The sequence below is a fragment of the Lolium perenne genome, chromosome 3, assembly GCF_019359855.2.
Source record: "Lolium perenne isolate Kyuss_39 chromosome 3, Kyuss_2.0, whole genome shotgun sequence".
Taxonomy (NCBI): Eukaryota; Viridiplantae; Streptophyta; class Magnoliopsida; order Poales; family Poaceae; genus Lolium; species Lolium perenne.
The window spans coordinates 78,764,703-78,770,602 of record NC_067246.2 but is presented as its reverse complement, the minus strand read 5'-3'; the positions used below and the strand labels follow the sequence as shown (position 1 = coordinate 78,770,602).

Sequence of the window (5,900 nt, the reverse complement as noted above, 5' to 3'; positions counted from 1 at the left end):
CTTTTCTGGCCCAACTCTTCCTCTCTCTCCCCTGGACCCAATCCCATCCCGGTGGCCCAAGCCAGCCCAGCTCCTTCGGCCCGCTTTCCTCCTAAGCGAAGCGTTACGCTTCTTGTCTTCTTCCCCCAAAAGCGAACACGAGAGGCGCGTGAGAGCACCCTGTGGTCCTCCATCGCCAACCACCGCGCCCACCTTCACCTGCTCCTCCCTCCCCTCTTAAATCCCATCCGCGCAGAAGCAAACCCTAGCCTTCCCCTCTTCCTCCCCTCGGCGCCGCCAACCCTCTTCTCCTTTTCTCTTTCTCTGTGAGCACCACCGTGAGCTCCTCCACGGTGTTTCGTCGTCTCCGGCCTCCCCGCGCCAAGCCAACGCCACCGTTCGACGCGCCTTGTCCTCCTCTTCAACCTAGTGCAAGGAATCGAGCCGGCATCCAGTAAATCGAGCGTAGTTCGCCGTTCCCTTCTCCGTCTCTGGCGCGGTTTCTCGCCGATTCCGGCCGCCACGCTCTTCCCCGGCCTCCGGCGACCGCACCGTAAGCTCGCTGGTGAAGTCCTCGTTCTCTGAGCCTCTTCCCCGCTCTTCCTCCCTCTACGGAACATCGCCCCCCTTGGTGACCGTCGTCGTTTCGCCGCAGGTGTCGACGCCGGCGAGCTCTCCGGCGACCGCCGTCAACGGCACCGCCTCCTCCTGACCCGCGCCGGCGAGGCCCACCCGGCGCACACCCGCACGCATCCGGGGAGGCCCTGCAACGCCGCTCTTTTCGTCGCCGCCCGCGGTGACCGCCCACTTCTGGAACGCGCTCCGCGTCGAACACCTCATGGGCGTGCGCGCATGGTTCGCCAGCGTGGCATCCACGTCGACCCCCTTGGCCCCACCTGTCAGCGTCCGAGGCTAGGCCCTCCTCTGGTGAGAAAACCCTCCAGATCCGATCGGATCTGGTCTTTTGCGTTCAAGCCCTGCAGCTTTCTTTTCATCAACCCGCAGTCCTTGCCTGTGACAGTTTCCAACAAAACCCCCTAGATCTCCTGGGAACTAACCCGCAGTCCTTCTCCTGTCAGTATTTTCGTTCGGGTCCTTTTTCCTAATTAAATTAATCTTGTTTTTCTATTTTAACTAATAAAAACTAATCTGCTAATAACTTTTAATTGGTAACTCAAAATTAAAAGTGTTGTATATGAATTTTGATCAGAAAAATGTGATGAACATGATTATACCATCCATGCTTGCTGTTGCATCATGAATCATATAATTTCGTGCTAGTTTGCATTACCACCTAATATGGAACATATGGAATATGTGGGATATTATATATATGTTGTCCCGGTTCCATTTAACTTTGATGTAGCACACCCCTGCCATGTTTGCTATGCTAATCCACCCTTAAATTTGTCGGTAGAAAATGCAACTCCAACCCTAACTTGTTTGTCCGGGGTTCCGATCCCGCTTAATTTGGATAATTGCATTGCACCATCTTGCCATGTCATGCATATCATCTTGAGCATGCTGGATCTTCTTTATCCGTAGTAGTAAGACTTGCATACGTTGTTTGTTCCAGCATTTGCTTCTTCACGGATAGGATCACGAGGTGTTGATGTGAGATACGACGAGTTCTCCGACAAGTGCTTCTGCAGCTTTTCACAGGCGAGCCCACCCCTTCTCCTATTTTACTTTTACATGCTCTTTTGATCTATTGCTATCCCTATGTTGCGATTCTGTTGTGTCACGTGTCCTATTCCACCTGTTACCCTATATGATCCGAGATACACCTCCTTGCCCTACCTGATGTTTGTTGTTTGCCAGCTTTGCGAGTCGTAGGCGAGTTTAGGGTCTTGTTGATATCTCGAGATGTTCGGGATATCTTGTTGGGAGGTTATCACATGCTATATCTTTTGTTGGAGATAATCACACTTTACTTTATTGTTAACAACTAAAATTGTAAGCAGAGGCATCTGTGAGCCCCTTTGCGAAAGCATCGGAACTTTGACTCGCTAATGTCCCCTAGGATCCGAGTTCTTGTTATCTGTTCCGAGATTGAGCGCTCTACCCGTACGTGGGGGAGTGGGACCCCCATCACCCACTACCTTTCCTCGAGTCTGTTTACTGGGAGCCACAACCTTGGTTTTATTTGCTCATATGCACGATGCACGATTTACTTCTTGTTGCCTTCGGGTGTTTATTTCTGTACTGTACTCATCTCGTGGAACGATTAGCGACAGCAGGTTGTTCACACTTAGCTTAGCCGTTGGCACAAACCTCTGGGTCCGTATCGGAGTACGGCCGAACTTCGTCACGGGTAGCTTAGTGGGGTGGCTCCCCTTAAACTTTCTCTTGCATTGGGAACGGTCTTGATGTGAGACTCCACCTGTAGTAAGTGGGTTCGAGCATGCGTATGGTTACATTTGGGCAACCCCTGCAGGGTGTACATCTTATCGATAAGCCGTGTCCGCGGTTATGGACGACTTGGAATTGTATAGCTTGATCATAGAACAACTTACACCGTTATCTTGTTGCTAATAATCTGATAATAACTTGCGTAGTAATATAGCCTTACTACAACCGTTACCCAATAAAACTTGTCCACCGTTGAGTGCCTTTTACATTGCCTCTTCGCAATTGTTGGAGGGGATATGTGTAATCGGCTGGGTTATGTTTGTGTAGTATTTATCTGTTACCTTGTGCGCTCTCTTATCTTCTCTGAGTAGACGGATGTTGTAGCGTGTCTCTATTGGATAGTAGCTTTGCTGCCGCTAAACTCCACATATAGCCGGGTGAAGTTTATACCGCCCACCAGCGAGCATAGCTGGTCTTGTCTCGCAAGTACGTGCCAATGGTACTTACCCTCGCCTTCCTTTCTTTTTGTCTCCTCCCCCTTTTGTCGGCAACCGATGGCCCGACTTTGACAGGTACGAGATGACGACGTTAGCAAGGTTACCCTTCCGGCTTGGCCTGGGCAGGGTTATGGACGCCACTGGTTATCTTCAGGACTCTTAGTCCAATTTGTATCTTGTCCGTACTCGGATGTATTTGATCTTCTGTATGATTTGGATCTTTTTATGTATCTATTTGTATCTTGGCTCGTTGGAGTCGTTGTTGTAATATATGTATCTTGTGGGCTCTATTGTAATCCTGTTGTAATGTTACCGCTCGTGTTAATTCCTCTGGCATCACGTGTGTGATTCGTCGCGCACGTCGTGTCGGAGGGCGTCTCTGAATCGATATCATGCGGATTTCGGCGGGTTCGCTGGGATCCTCATGGTACCGGTTCCGGGGCGTCACACTTCCGGGGGCACTTCCCCGTCCCGGCGGCGTGCCGGAACAGAGACTCCTGTCCCCCAGATCTTGGCTTCGCGATGGCGGCGGCTCTGGAAGGTTTTCTCTGGTTTCGTCGAACGTGGTAGGGTTTTCGCGACGGAGATTTTAAGTAGGCGGAAGGGCAAGGTCGGTGGAGTCCTGGTGGGGCCACACACTAGGCCGGCGCGGCCAGGGCTTGGGCCGCGCCGCCCTACTGTGTCCCCACCTCGTGGCCCCACTTCGTTTCCCCTTCGGACTTCTGGAAGCTTCGTGGAAAAATAGGACCCTGGGCGTTGATTTCGTCCAATTCCGAGAATATTTCCTTACTAGGATTTCTGAAACCAAAAACAACAGGAACTGGCACTTCGGCATCTCGTCAATAGGTTAGTTCCGGAAAACGCATGAATATGACATATAATGTGTATAAAACATGTGAGTATCATCAATAAAGTAGCATGGAACATAAGAAATTATAGATACGTTTGAGACGTATCAGCTACTGATCATTATATGTTTGATACATCTCCTTCTAGTAACAATGATGGTATGGTCACAGATGAACATACTGTGAAAGATAACTATTCTATTTCTTATGATGACACTGTGCCTCCAATCTTTGATGATTATTAAAAAGAATGCTATGATATAGGTTATAACTATCCTTATGAAACTTGTCATAGTTATGATTGGATTTCCAAAAACCATTTCCTTAGTATGCAACTTGTTTACCATGTTCAAGTTCTTGATAATGATCCTGCTCCAATTACTATTAATGAGAAGAGTTTCTCTTATGCCGAAAATAATGATACTTTTATGCACATGAACCATGATAAGAATGTTTTAAGTGACGGATATATTGTGGATTTCATCAATGATGCTACTGAAAGTTATTATGAGAGAGGGAAACATGGTTATATGCATTTTAATAATATTAAGTTTCCCCTCTTTATGTTGAGAATTTTGAAGTTGCGCTTGTTTTGTCTTCCTATGCTATTCACTTTGTTCTTCATTGACTTGTTCATTTACAAGATTCATTTTCATAGGAAGTGAGTTAGGCTTAAATTTGTTTCATACTTTCTTTTTGATGCTCTCTTTTTTGCTTCAACTCTCATCCTTATGTGAGCATCATTACAATTACTGAGCCCATCTTAATGGCTATAAAGAAAGCACTTCTTAGGAGATAACCCATGTTTTTATTTTGTTACTATTTTATTGTGTCTTGGAAGTTGTTACTACTGTAGCAACCTCTCCTTATCTTATTTTATTGCATTGTTGTGCCAAGTAAAGTCTTTGATAGTAATGTTGATACTAGATTTGGATTACTGCGCAGAAACAGATTTCTGTCTGTCACGAATTTGGGCAGGGTTCTCTGTCGGCAACTCAGAAAAATCTGCTAATTTACGTGCGTGATCCTCAGATATGTACGCAACTTTCATTCAATTTGAGAATTTTCATCTGAGCAAGTCTAGTGCCTCTACAAAATTCGTCTTTACGGACTGTTCTGTTTTGACAGATTCTGCCTTTTATTTCGCATTGCCTCTTTTGCTGTTTTGGATGGATTTCTTTGTTCCATTGACTTCCAGTAGCTTTGGGCAATGTCCAGAAGTGTTAAGAATGATTGTGTCACCTCTGAACATGTGAAATTTTGATTATGCACTAACCCTCTAATGAGATTGTTTTGAGTTTGGTGTGGAGGAAGTTTTCAAGGGTCAAGAGAGGAGGATGATATATGATTAAGAAGAGTGAAAATTCTAAGCTTGGGGATGCCCCCGTGGTTCGTCCCTGCATATTTCAAGAAGACCCAAGCATCTAAGCTTGGGGATGCCCAAGGCATCCCCTTCTTCATCGACAACTTATCAGGTTTCTTCTCTTGAAACTATATTTTTATTCGGTCACATCTTATGTACTTTACTTGGAGCGTCTGTTTGTTTTCGTTTTGTTATTTTCCTTCTCTGAATAAATTCATGCTTGTGTGGGAGAGAGACACGCTCCGCTTGTTCATATGAACACTGGTGTTCTTAGTTCTATCTTTAATGTTCATGGCGGAGTTGAAAACCGCTTCGTTAATTGATATATGGTTGGAAACAGGAAATGCTTCATGTGGTAATTGGTATAATGTCTTGAATAATTTGGTACTTGGCAATTGTTGTGCTCATATAGATCATGTTTAAGCTCTTGCATCATGTACCTTGCACCTATTAATGAAGAACTGCATAGAGCTTGTTAAAATTTGGTTTGCATGATTGTTCTCTAGAGTATAGATATTTTCTGGTTAAGGTGTTTGAACAACAAGGAAGACGATGTAAAGTCTTATAATGCTTACAATATGTTCATATGTGAGTCTTGCTGCACCGGTTTATACTTGAGTTTGCTTCAAACAACCTTGCTAGCCTAGCCTTGTATTGAGAGGAATTCTTCTCGTGCATCCAAATCCTTGAGCCAAAAACCATGCCATTTGTGTCCACCATACCTACCTACCACATGGTATTTCTCTGCCATTCCAAAGTAAATTACTTGAGTGCTACCTTTAAAATTCTATTCTTTGCCTTTACAATACATAGCTCATGGGAAAATAGCCTTAAAAACTATTGTGGTGAAGAATATGTACT

The 5,900-nt window shown here is 45.5% G+C and overlaps 1 long non-coding RNA gene across 1 annotated transcript; it reads left to right on the top strand.

The window, feature by feature from the left end:
• Positions 1 to 316: 316 nt before the first annotated feature.
• LOC139838438 (uncharacterized) lies at positions 317 to 3,140 on the top strand. The gene is made up of 4 exons (XR_011755014.1): positions 317 to 544; positions 635 to 906; positions 1,556 to 1,641; positions 2,904 to 3,140. It is a non-coding gene; the product is annotated as an uncharacterized lncRNA (long non-coding RNA).
• Positions 3,141 to 5,900: the final 2,760 nt, after the last annotated feature.